We start from the raw sequence: 14,207 nt of genomic DNA on the forward strand, positions 1-14,207 counted from the left end.
ATACCCAACCCAGATCCGCCTAACCTATTTATTAAACAGGTTGGGTTCGTATTAAACGAGTCACCTTATGGTAAACATAAACCAGATTTAAACGGACGGATCATAGGTTACTCGTCAGGTTCCAATCCGTTTTGGCACCCCTAGTCTCAAATGACCCAAACTTGAAATTATTTGAGCATATAACAAATTAAATCAATACTTGAGACTGCAGTTTTGTTCCAACCTAGGAAACATTCAACATCGACGCAATGGAAGCAAATTAATGTTAAGATCCCTACACAAATAGAGCAAAAGCAATGATGCCCCGGTATAGTTCATTTAACTTTTTTTTTTTTTTTTCCTTAAAATCCGTTTGGAACTTGAACGATTTTAAGAAAAGGTAAAAAATATATATATGTGAAGAAATTCACTTTTTTTATGTTTAGTTATCAAAAAAAGTAAGAGAAAAAAAAAATACCAAATGAACGAACAAAAAATAATTTTATGCACCATTTACATATAATTTTTCTGAATTTTTAATTATATTCAAATAATTTTTTGTTTTTTACTGATATTTGGTGTGAAGGAAAAATATAGTACAAAATGGATTTTTTTTTTCTTCTAATTTCCCTTTCTTCTAGTAATTAGTGGCTTTGGCCATAAAATGCATGGAAGGATGTGAAAGGTTTTTCCATTGATTTGCACTCCATAAGTTATTATATTAATCTTAAATTCAAAGCCATTAGCGAAAGGGGCATAAACCCATGCAGCATTGAAGATTGAACGTATTTGTTTGTTTAATCATCCAACTAAGGTATGGTGTTGATGAAATTAAAATGTTAGGAGAAAATGCAAATAGGTTTGGATTTTAGGTGGACTATTCTCATTTCATTGCCACCTTAAATACGTCTATCACTTAATACAAAAAAAATATACACTATTAATGTGTGGTTATCCATATTTTTATAGGTTTTGTTTGGAATTGGAAAAATATTAGGGAAAAGATAGAAAAATATTTTTAAAAAATCATGTTTTATTTGGTTATGGAGAAAAGAAAGAAAGAAAATGAAAAATATGCCAAATTCATGAACAAAAATTTGATTTTACACATTATTTTTATTTAATATAGAAGAAAAAATAATAATAAATAAATTTCCTTTTTATTTTCCTTTTTCCAAATAAAATAACTTAAATTGTGAATCATTTATTGAGTTATGAAGTTATTGTCGCAACGTCCCAGAGAAGGGTTTTGAATGGTGAGAAATAATAATATTGAAAGTTTGATTGAATCTGCACTAATATATTATTTTCCTAAGTGCGATTAATTCACCAAAATACTACTCGTTAATTGGTCTCTAGACTAATCTTAAGGCCAAGGAATCAATAGTTTCGGTCTGCGTTTACCTGAGTTGGGATCAGAAGTTTAGTTATGTGAGGAGAAAGTATTAGCATCCGCTACGCACCCATTTTACGAATGATAATAAATTATGAATTATCCCTAAATTAAATCTAATGGTCTTAATTAATTATGTTGGCCCTAGAGTCAAGTCTAGAAGGGGGGGGGGGGTGAATAGATTCTTTTGCGTGTTTGTGCTTTTCTCTACAAAATATAAAATTTTGGCAAGATACAAATGATTATATCACAATATATAAAATACAAATCATGCACAAGACGTAAATTAAAGAGTAAGGAAGAAAAACTCGACAAACAATATTAACATAGTTCAGTCCCTTGCCTACATCCACTCCTTGAGACACACTTCATGATTTTCAATCCACTATCACAATCTCCTTCAAGAACGAAGAAGTCTTTAAACAACAAGGGAACTAATCGTTTAACACCCACCAAGGGCCTTCACACGGGAACAAATCTCTTTATGTTCACCAAGAGCCTTCCAGTAAAGTAAACCAAGAATCCTTACAATTTCGTTCACTAAGAACCCTTACACTTTGGTTTACCAAGGACCCGTTGAACTAGATTCAACAAGAACCCTTATACAACAAGAGGATGAATATGATTTACAAATACAATGCTCCTTGAATGAGCTGATATTTGATACAATGAAAACCTCACACAACTCTCTCAAAGTAATGTAGTACATCAAGATTGAAGAGCAAAAGAGATATTGAGCGCAAAGATGATGAACTAAATGAAGTGTGCTTGCAAATAATGTATAATAATTAAAATCAATGTTTAAACAAGCCTCTGGACTTATATTTATAGGAAAATTGAGCTACTAGTCGTTTTATAGTCATTGCGCTAATAAAATAATTTATTACTTTGAAAACTAGTCTTATAGTTGTTAGGTGTAGAATCCCGATGCAAATCGTCAACGAATGCCCCCAAACTGTTGACGGTTTCCCCTCAAACCGTGGACGGTTTCATTCAAGCCAAATTTCATTCAACTCTCTGCCTGAAACCGTCGATGCACCTGAGCCAAACCATCAACGGTTTACCCTATTTCTTCATTAACTTAATTTTAAGGTACATGAATGAGGTTTTAATCCAACTGGGACCAATTCTATGAAAGATATACGATATTTAGACCATTTAACACTTGTACCATTTTAAGCAAAATCGAGTATAGGATATTTTCATGTAAAACTTATTGTTTTGTTTTTGAAAACTCAAAAGTATGAAACTTATGATTTGATGATATCTTATATACTAGTATGCACATGAAATTGCTCAACTCTTACTCAATACACATATGTGAAACAGAACTACAATAGTTATAGCCAATACTACCTCAAACACTCCTCATTACATTTGATTCTTCATTAGCTTTATTGGATGTGCTTGAGTTCTTCCGAGTGATTTTTCACTTTGATCTTTCCTACTTGAATGTCCACTCGATCTTTGCATTTAATCTTGTATCTTCATGTCGTACCTGTATTAACTTGATACACAAAGATTAGTTTGACTTAGAATCACTAATGATTTGTTATCATCAAAACATGACAATTAGGATCATGTAGCCACTCAAGCTAACAATCTCCCCCTTTTTGATGATGACAAATTATTGGTGTTCTCATAAGATATAATTGAAAGCTCTCCTTTAATTTATGCATATGATTTGAATAAGATGTAATGTTGCTCCCCCTTACTATATGCATATAAAGCATAAATAAATCATTTAACTTGATTTTTCATATTCATTGGAGTTATACCTTGCAACTATGCAAATCAGAAAGTTCATTTTATATTTAAGACAAAACAACAAATAAATTGAACTTTCATTAAAACAGATTGAGTAACAAATCTGAACTTCCATTTTTAATTTCTCAAAGTAACACTACAAATTTGTAATTAATACACCCACCTATAGCACCCAACCTACAATACCAACCTACTTCTCCCCCTTTGATCATCATCAAAAAGAGAGGAACTATTCTTTTAGCTTAAAAAGCTCTTGGTGATAGGAGACATGTTATCTCGATTAACCACTAATGGGAAGGTAACATAAACTAAGATTAATTTCCCTAAGACTCAACTTTATGCAAGAAATATGCTGACTATGCATATTCAAGAGTTTTATCATCATATGTTCATATGACTAAGGAAGACATCTCTTGTCTATATGAGGTGGGTTTCTTGTGCATGGTTTTGAGATTTTAATCAAAAGTAGATGACCTAAGTTGTAGCAACCCAGAAAATTTCATTTAAAATTCTTCGATACCACTTGTAATAACTTGAATATTTCATATTATAATAATCACTGATACAGATAGTGGAAGACTTTAAATGCAAATTGCCATAGTACTAAATTATCCCAATATAACAATATCAATCTCATTATCATAATAAAGATCTGAACTCATTAAAAATATAAATAAAATAATACAATTCTAAGCTCGACCTTCTATCCTACCCATACTTCACTGCGCTACTCTAATCATTGTTATATTCCACATGACATTTGAAAAATATTGGATAATCATGGGGTGAGACACCTCTCAATAAGATGAAATAGATTATCATTAGTGTGTGGCAGATGAGTTTTAGTGTGATCATAAAAAATTCATATATTTAACTGTAACCAAAATGACATTTGAAGTTATACTCACACCTGTATAACTGAAAATACATAATTTCCCTAATAATATACTTGCAGCCTATTATAGCCCGTTTTTCATAAATAACATATAATTGGCATAGTAAAAATAGTAACATAATCTCGTTTTCATAATTCAGTATAAAACCATCATATTCGTAATTCTATATAAAATATGTCACATTCATAAGTCAATATAGAACCATCCTGTCATATCATAATCAAGATCGCGGCTCAACAGAGCACCATGTATGTATTCAAGATCATGGCTTAACAGAGCATCATGTACATATTCAAGATCGCGGCTCAACAGAGCACCATGTACGTATTCAAGATCACGGCTCAACAGAGCACCCTATACGTATTCAAGATCGTGACTCAATGGAGCACTATGTACGTATTCAAGATCGCGACTCAACAGAGTACCATGTACAATCTTATGCATTCTCTTTAAAAATTCCAAAAAATAGTACAATACCATAACATTTCTAGTACAATATCATAAAAATCCCAATAAGCTTAATAACATAACTCATGCCACAAAATAGGAGGGAGGTAAAAAGTAGAACCATAGAAGGACAAGGATTCTTCCTTGTCATAACTGATTTAACTAATAAATCATAATATAATAACTGCCTAGAAAAAATATATTTTATAGAAAATAAGGGTATGATTAATTTCACCTATTTAATTATTTAATTTAATTCCATTATATTCCAAGAAAACCCGATATACTCTAATCCATGCCGTTTAATTTAATTCCAAATTATTCCCAATAATCTTATATAATCAATTCCCTGCAGTTTAATTTAATTCCAAAATATTCCCTAAAAATCTGATATAATCACCAAAATCCATCATTTCCATATGCCTGAATAATTCAAAAAATTATATATAGTATTTTTGTATCCATATTCTTAATTTAATCGATTCAATTTAAAAAATAAATAGACATAATATTTTACTTAGCTCAAAATACTTGGTTTTTCCCAAATACACGTATATATAATATACCAAATTCTCATTTTTCTATGCTTGATTATTTAGAAAATCATATATAACAATACTATAATCATAAACTTCATTTTAATCGATTAAATTTTAAAAAATATCTGACATAATCTATTCCTTTTACCTTAACCTTGGAGTGGTGCCCACGACGTTTAAACAACGAATCCACTCTAGTTAAAACATTCAAGAGCAGAGTTGAGATCGGATATGGTGTTCATTTTTCAATTTTGCGGAGAGATGGAGGAGAAAAGAAGAGAGAAAGAGAGCATTCGCCCATGGGGGGTACTTGCACCAAGGGGGGTCAATCGAAATCAGGAAGATTGCAGATCCTTCCTTTATATATACATATATAGTTATTGTATGATTATTATATATTATATATATTTACATATATTATATGCACATATCTTTATTTAAATACTTTTTATGTTATTATATCAAAGTACCTTATATCATATTATATTACTTAATAATAATAATTATTTGGTTAATTAATTATCATTATTATTATTATTATTATTATTATTATTATTATTATTATTATTTACACTTCCATGCATATTATTTCTGGGGTCGTTACATTCTCCCCTCATTATAAAAATTTCGTCTTCGAAATTTGTTACATATAATTTTGAATAAAATCCTTTGTGAACCCAACTAATATAAGTTATCTCATGAACAATCATATTAAAATTGATATGTAAGGACCCAGGAAAATAATATAATAAAATAAATGGGGAAAAGAAGTTTTTAGGCTGGTTAAGGAGAAAATCGGTGACGGTTTCCTGGAGATGAAGAAAAACTGACGACGGTTTTGTTAGCTTTGGTGTATTCCCAAGAGGGGGTGGGGTGAATTCGAATTTTAAAATTTATCTCCTAGGTTAAACGAGATACTCGTATGACACAACCTAGGGTCTTTCTAATCATACACCAATTGCGTAGATAATGATATATAAAAATTAAATCATGCACAACATTCATAATATAACATACATTAGTGAAAACCGGGGAGCGCGTGTATAGGGCTGACGCTATTACACTCCTATCTAATCCTAGTGAGGAAAGCTCGGGTATAGAGCATGAAAGTGTGTGAATTCAATTTTTAACCTAATCCCGCTACCCCCACATTTATTCACATGCTATTAAAAATATGGAAAGAAGATATCTTACCAATCCATTATATTTATTCACAGGTGGTTATGGAAACACGCAATATATGAATTAATATGCTGATTAAAAATTTGGAACCAAAAAATAGGAAACAAAAATATTTACGATTAGATACAAATATCTTAATTGCTATGTTTATTCAAAAATATCTACAAGTAATATGCTTATTAGATATTGAAAAACAAAATATCTACAATTATATTTAAAAAAAAAATTAGGAAACAAAATATTTTTAATTAATTGAGATATTACAAATTATGGACGTAAAATATTTCAATTAATTAAAAGTTATTACAAAAAATTACAATATCACAAAATAAGAGTAATTAAAAGATTTATAAATTGGAACTGAGTAATTTCTAAAGTTAATTATGGCTCGGGACTCTCTATTTGTCCCCAGCGAGTCGCAAGATGTCGCGACGTCCCGGGAGAGAGTGTGCCCCGGGCGGCGAAATAAAAATCAATTTAAGTTTTCAATGAAAACTATGAATGTTGGAGTCGCCATAAACCGTTAGTGTGGTTAGAACACGTGCATGGACTACCCCGTAGGGGTAAAATAGGTCACATTATCAGAATTAGGCATCGGGAGTCGGTTACGCGGGAAGTACGAGGCACACCCCCTACACGCCCGTTCGTACGAATGTACCTAATTAATTGGAAATTATCTTCAGTTAATCTAATAAGTCTTTAAATACTCCTTTTTGTGAATTATAAATACCTATGAAAAAATAAAGAATAAATAAAATAAATAAATTATAGATATATAGATATATATATATAAGATATATAAATATTCTCAGAGTTTAAGTACGTGAAGCCGGAAGGCTTCATACCCCCGCAACAAAATCATAGGGATAATATAAAATCGAAAATAATGTACCCAAAATACACTCCCAAAATTTGGAAATCTTATAGCGTGTTTTTCTAAGTATGAAAACACTAGAATGGGGAGGTTTGGATCCTATTCGGGAATGAAAAATAAAAAAAACAAGATTTTCATGTCTCAAAATATTTTCCCAGATTTTCTATTTATTTTACATTTTTCCAGATATCCCGAATTTTGAACAATACTTAAATAACGAAAGGACAATAATGAAAGTCAAGTCCAAAATATTTTCAAATTTTTCTAATTTCCTCTTCTTTTGTTCTTTCATCGTTTTTTTTGAACAAAATAATTAATAAATTAAAATATATAAAACAATAAAGAAAATAATACAATACCCATTAACATTTTATACTACTTACAATAGTAATAACATTGCCATAGGTATAGATATATATCATTGCACATAACTACTAATAATAACATGACTGCTCGTATAATACGTGTTATACATCATAATAATAACAATACAAGCCTATTAAACTTGAATGATCATAAATAATAATAACAATAATAAGGAAGTAATGCAAACCTTAAAGAAATCAATGTGTAACAAAATGGCAACAATAAATACAGATATGTGATAATATAGGAATAGTCGAAAAATAGGGAAACAATATGTGCCAAAATGGCAACCCTAAAATTCAAAATAGGAAAACCCCAAAGATTAATATGAAATGTAATTACTAAAACAACCAAATAGAAACTTATACATTAAAACAAATTTTAGTATATTTTAAAAATCCTACAACTATATTATTAGACATTTTAATGTGGAACAAGAGTTAACGGTAAACTAAATATGTAGACACTAAATAAAAATTACAAGGGAAAATCAACATATACTGGCATAAACAAAACAAAAAAAAAAAAAAAAAACCCAACTATTATATTATTTGATACAATCCAAAACCAGCACAGACACAGGAAAAAGAAATAAAAAGGAATAAAATAAAAGGGAATCACGTTGTCAGTGTGTGTGGGGTTTCACGTGTTGCATGCAGAAGGGGCAGACGACTACCATCAGGACGGAGTATGGATAGCCGAAGTTTTATATTGAAGGTCGTGGTTGCCAGATGGCCGTTGGGTTTGTCGATTGTTGGCGTTGCGGATGCTGGTGCTGTGGTTGGTGGGACGTACGGCGACAGCGATGGAGAGTGGCGAGAGGCGTAGATGACGGAAGACGTGACAAAGTGCTGGGCGCTGTTACGGAGATCTGGTGGCCGCTGCTGGTGCTCACGGTGGATGGAGGCGGAGCTTGGGTCATTGTATTGGGCGTTTCGGCGGGGCTGGTGCCTGTCGGTCTGCGCTGCCCGATGGTGGTGGCTTCGTGCAGAGGGGCCCGTGCCGTGCTTCTGATGGAGTGCAGCATGGGCTGAGTTAGGAGTTGCAGAGGAGAGAGAGCGGGTGGGACCTGCTAGAACTACCCTGCTAGTGTGCTCGGGTCTTTGGCGGTGGCGGTGTGGCTTGCTGGTGTGGAGTTTCCAGAGGGGCGACTGTGAATGGAGGAAAGAAAAGAGAGACAGGGCGGCTGTGCGAGGAGAGGTTGTCTGGGACTGGCCGAGAGGCATGCTGGAGAAGGGCCAGAGGCCTGCTTGTGCGGGCAGGGGCGGACGGTTCGTGAGCGGTTGGTGGCTCGCAGGAGTTGCAGCAGGAGAGGAGGAAAGGGGAGCGAGGATGAGTTGAGTGAACGGAGAGATGTAGGGTGAGGACGGAGGTGGAAGAGAGGCCAGGGTCACAGGATGACTTTTTTTCCTTTCCTCAGCTTCAGGCGCCCCCAGATGTGTATTCAGCGCCCCCACCCCTTTTGACCCTTATGTAAACAAATTTGAAAAACCCCAATCAAAAAAATTCCTTTCTTTGATTATTTCTTTTTTCATTTTTTCTGCTTTTCTTCTTATGGTATATAATGAAAATGGAAATAATAATAGATAATAAATTATCATCAATAATATTAGTCTCAATAAGGTAATAATAATAATAATACTTACTACTAAGTAAAATAATAATAAATAATCTATAGTAGTAAAAAATAAAAATTAAGATACGATTGGTAAAATAATCATAATAAAATATAATAAAGTAATAATAATAAATAATATAATGATAACATTACTAAAAATAAAAAAAAGACTAATAAGCCAAAATAAGTACTAATTGCGAATAATAATAATAAAATTAATACAATAATAAATAATAATAATAATAATAATAATACTTAATATATCAAAAACAATATAATAATGAAAAATAAAAATAATATCGTAAGTAAAAAATAAAATAAGATAATAAAAGTACTAGTAATAATAATCAAATATGGAAATAATAATAATAATGATAATAAAAATACTAGAAAAAAATAATAGGGAAGTACAGTACTAAGTAATATAGGAAAATAATAAGAATAACATAATCATAATAAAATAATCATATAATCAATAATAATAATAATAATAAAAAATAATAATAAGAGTGGACCCTTGTTCTATTGGTTGGCAAAAAATAGGGGGTTACAGCTGACCCTCTTTGTAGCTTGGTTGCTTCAACATAACGGTATGAACTATCTTGGTTTTATAGCAACAAGCCGGCAAAGATTAAAGACACTATTTTTAAACCAAATCATTCAACTCCCAGTGCTTTGGTTACTCAAGAATTGTTCATTTTTGCACAATCAGGGAAGGGATGATCACGCAAGTGTAAGATTCTGAGATTAGGGTAGATCTTGGTCTTTGAAAAATGTCACGATATTGAGAATGATAAATCGGGTGAAGATCTCGATTATTAGTTTATGTGTAGGGGGACACACCTCGGGTGTAGAACCCGGCTATAGGATGAGGATGATGTGCATCGAGTGTAGGATCTCAAGGCTGCCGAGACGTAGGATTTTGAGAGTTTGTGGTTGCTTGAGGATTTAGGATCTCGAAGATCTCAGATGTTGTTAGATTTCTGGAGTCTGTGATGTTCGAGTTGTAGGATCCCAGGAATTCTCAAATGTAGGATTCGAGAGTCTCTGATTGTCGAAGTAAGATCTTGCGGACTTTTCCGATGTAGGATCTGAGAATTTTGATGCTAGAGGTAGGATTCTCGAGGACTTCTCAGATGTAGGATTCTGAGAGTTTGTCAATTTCTCGAGTGTAGGACTCGAGGACTTCTTAGATGTAGGATTCTGAGAGGTCTGTTGATTGTTCGAGGTAGGATCCGAGGACTTCTCAGATGTGGATTCAAGAGTTCTCCTGATTGCTGAGTGTAAGATATCAAGGACTTTCTCAAATGTAGGATTCTGAGAATTTTTCTGATTGATCGAGTGCTAGGATATCGAGAGCTTCTCAGAGTAGGATCTGAAGGAGTTCTTGCAATTGCTCGAGTGTCGGATCTCGAGGACTTCTCCGGATGTAGGATTCCGAGAGTATCTGATTGCCAAGTGTAGGAACTCGAGGCTTCTCAGATGTAGGATTCTAAGAGTCACTGAATTGCTCAAGTGTAGATCTCGAGGACTTCTCAGATGTAGGATTCGAGAGTATCTGATTGTTGCTCAAGTGTCGGATCTAGAGGCTTCTCAAAATGTAGGATTCCGAGAGTCACTGATTGCTCAAGGTAGGATATCGAGGACTTTCAGATATAGGATTTGAGAGTTTGCTTTGATGGCAATCGAAGTGAAGGATCTCGAGGACTTTTCCGCTGTAGGATTCTGAGAGTTTGTGATTGCTCGAGTGTAAGATCGAGGAACTTCTCAGATGTAGGATTCTGCGAGTTTTCTGATGCTCGAGTGTTGTGTAGGTCTTGAGGACTTTCTCGAGGTGGATTATGTAGCGTTTCTGATGACTATTCGATGGGAATTTTGGACATATGGTTTAACGATGACTTCGGGTGTCGGGAATCTCGGACTCGCACGATGAATTTTTCAAATTGATGATGAAGGCTAGGGTATAGGTCCGGAGCCAGATGAATTTTTGGAATTGCTGATGAATGCTCGGGGTCTAGGACCCGAGAGTCAGATGCATTTTTGATGCATACTCGGGGATAGGATCCCGAGATCTGTTGAAGGTCCGTCTTTTGGGAAAATGGTTACTCTGCTAGGGTGATCAATCGAGTGCAAGCCCATGAGATTTTTAGAAAAAAGTCCCAAGTGTAGAGGTCAGAATTATTCACAAGGATTAATCCAATCAGGAACAAAATCTTGAGTTTCTTTGGCCTGTCGGTTCGATTACCCTCTTTAAGACTAACAACCAATGCATCAATGCTTCATTAGGTAAAGCCACAATTTCAAAGTATGTCATCGGTGCATGGGAGCAGCTTTGCCCCAGATTTTAACATATGTCTAGACAAGAATGGATGTCAAGGATGCAAAAGAATTATTCAGAAGTTTTAATTCAAATAGCACGTATGAATGAATGGTGCTCTATTGCTATATGTCTGCATGTTGCATGATATAATAGTATGAAATATTTTCTGTGTAATGCATGAAATGCATGACGATGCATGAACTTTCTTTTTCCAATGTGCACTATAATCAAACATCAATTCTAATCTGACTATTGTTGCCTATGACCTGGTCCTCGCAACTTGCCCCAACTGAATGGATTCATAACTGATCCTGGGCCCAATTTTCTGAATGGAGGTGCGTCAACTCGCTCAATGAACTCATCACAGATCTACCCAGTTGAATGGATTTCAAAACTACTTTTGGCCCCCTATTTTCCTATTCATCATTGATTAAGAAGGCTTGAATAAGTCCCACTGAAATTGAAACTTGCCCCAGCTGAGTTTATCTACCATAATCTTGGGCCTGGTTGTTAGATTCTTCTTGAATAAGCAGATCTCTAAAAGATCGGAAGACATTTGCCCAGTTAAATTGACTGATTCTCTGTGACATCGTATTTCTCGACGGGGGGGGGACCTCTCTATAAGAAGCATATAGTGGTTCTGAAAATCTTTGGACTCTCCACCTTTTTTTCTTTTTTTTTCTTTCCTTTGTTTGGAAATGAGAATTGATTATGCAATTATGACATCAACTTGTGAAACCAAAAGGCCACCCACCCAAACTAGATGTTTTGACCATTGTTCCAATGCTAGACAAGAAAAAATTCATACAATGGTCAAAAGCCATATCTATGCTGTTAATCGTACCAACTGAATGGCTGATCTTTTCTTCGACTGTCCTAGCTTTATTGATGGCCACCTCTCTTCTTTTGTTTCATCCTGCTGTGAAACCATTAGAAATTTCACCTATTTAAACGTTGTCTTTAGTTTAGTCAAGTTCAACTCATGTTTTGATCTCAAGATGGTCTTTAAGACTTGGGACGAAACGTAGGCTGAGGGATACATGTTTTCAGAATAAAATGGAAACTAAGGCTCAAAAATATCACCCCAAATAATGTTTTACGCCCCCAGTTTGAGTTGAGACGTTTTGCAAGATGTTGACTGAACTTGTTATTTAAACAAGCTGCCTACGTACCTTTTCAGGATCAGGTCATCACGTAGTTCAGACTCGTCATTAAGTCTGACAAATCATTAGAGACAACAAAGTATACCAATCTGGTCAGGACTTCATTTGGATTGTAATGTAGGCTAGGGGTTTGGGTTGAAGAAGAAAAGAGTTAAATAAGGCTCAAAATCGTCGATTTTATCAAGGGTAATTTGGTCAAGGATCACATGTGTAGTATGTCCCTTATTTTTCTTTCTTTCCTTTTTCTTCTTCTTTCTCTTCCCTGCATATTCTTTTTTACTGCACTTTTGCTCTTCCTTTTGTGAAGGACTTTTTTAGCATTTTATTTGGACATTCTTTGGGACTGATTTCTTTTAAACTGCCCCAGTGTGGGGTGTGGTCCTTTGACGGGTTAATCAATAAATGAATTTTTCAGGCTCAAAAGGGCTTGCAAGAGATTTCTTCTTTGAATTTCTTTTGGGTAGCAGAAAAATGGCCTGCCATCATTTCGATAGCCCATTGTTGTCTCATATGACTTGCCAAACGCTAGGAGACCCAACCCAGGTTAACTTTTTGGTGAACTAGCTTTTAAGAAAAGACTAGTTTAACATTCAGGCTCAACTTGGTTAACAATTGATAAATCAATATTTGGTTCTTTTTAGGGATAACTGGTCAGACAAAGATGACCATCTATCATTTGATCAAAACATGAATAGTGAATTGACTTGAAATTCTTGGCACAGCACATATATTTTACTGAATTCCTTCGAGATTCTTTATTTCTTCACAACATCTGTCTTCATAGGGTGAGGAAAATTGTTTTATCTTCTTTTGATTCCACCTCCTGTGTTTGGTTTTCAAAATTAACATCACTTTCTGGCTTATGAATATTGATATTATTATTTTCCTTATCTTTACACGAAACATCAGCAAACAAATTTTTGGTCAACTGAACTCAGGGCACAAGTGATATGCATAATTCAATTTATTGATGAAAGGGAAATTGTCCGAGACAATAGTGTCGACAGACTGCCAGAAGATAGGGAATTAAAATGACATCATCACATGAAACAAACTAGATAATCAAAAACTTGCCCCTTGTGTACTTTTGCTCCCTTTGGGTTCCTTACGAGAACTCTAGGATCCATAACTTGACATATTCTTTTGCCTGACCTCGGCTCCCAGTCCTTCGTACAACATATTAACCATTTCTTTTCCCGTGACTGGGTAGGGGATCACTCTGGATTCCTGGCTGCTTATCATCGAAGACCAACCAACCGGCATCCCTCAATGATTGTACCTTGTGTTTAAATGTCCAACAACGGTTAACGGTGTGACCTGGAGAATTGGAGTGATACGCGCACTTAGCATCCGGGTCATACCATTGTGGTAGGGGGTGTCGTACGGCTACTCCAGGGATGGTTGAAATGAGCCTTCTTTCGAGCAATTGGGGGAACAATTCCGAATAGGACATGGGAATTGGTTCCACCCTATTAGGACCATATCTCTGCGTCTGAACATTTTTCTGTGTGAGCGTAGGCCCATAGGGAACAAACTGAGACCCTATGCCTGTATGCGCTATCTGGTTAACAATATTTCTTCTAAACCCTTGGTTATGACCTCTTTGGTACTGTCGCCCTTGAATCATATGAGTTTCATCATCCTTCTTCCTATTTGTCCATTT

The sequence above is a fragment of the Malania oleifera genome, chromosome 9 (assembly GCF_029873635.1).
Source record: "Malania oleifera isolate guangnan ecotype guangnan chromosome 9, ASM2987363v1, whole genome shotgun sequence".
Classification (NCBI taxonomy): domain Eukaryota; kingdom Viridiplantae; phylum Streptophyta; class Magnoliopsida; order Santalales; family Ximeniaceae; genus Malania; species Malania oleifera.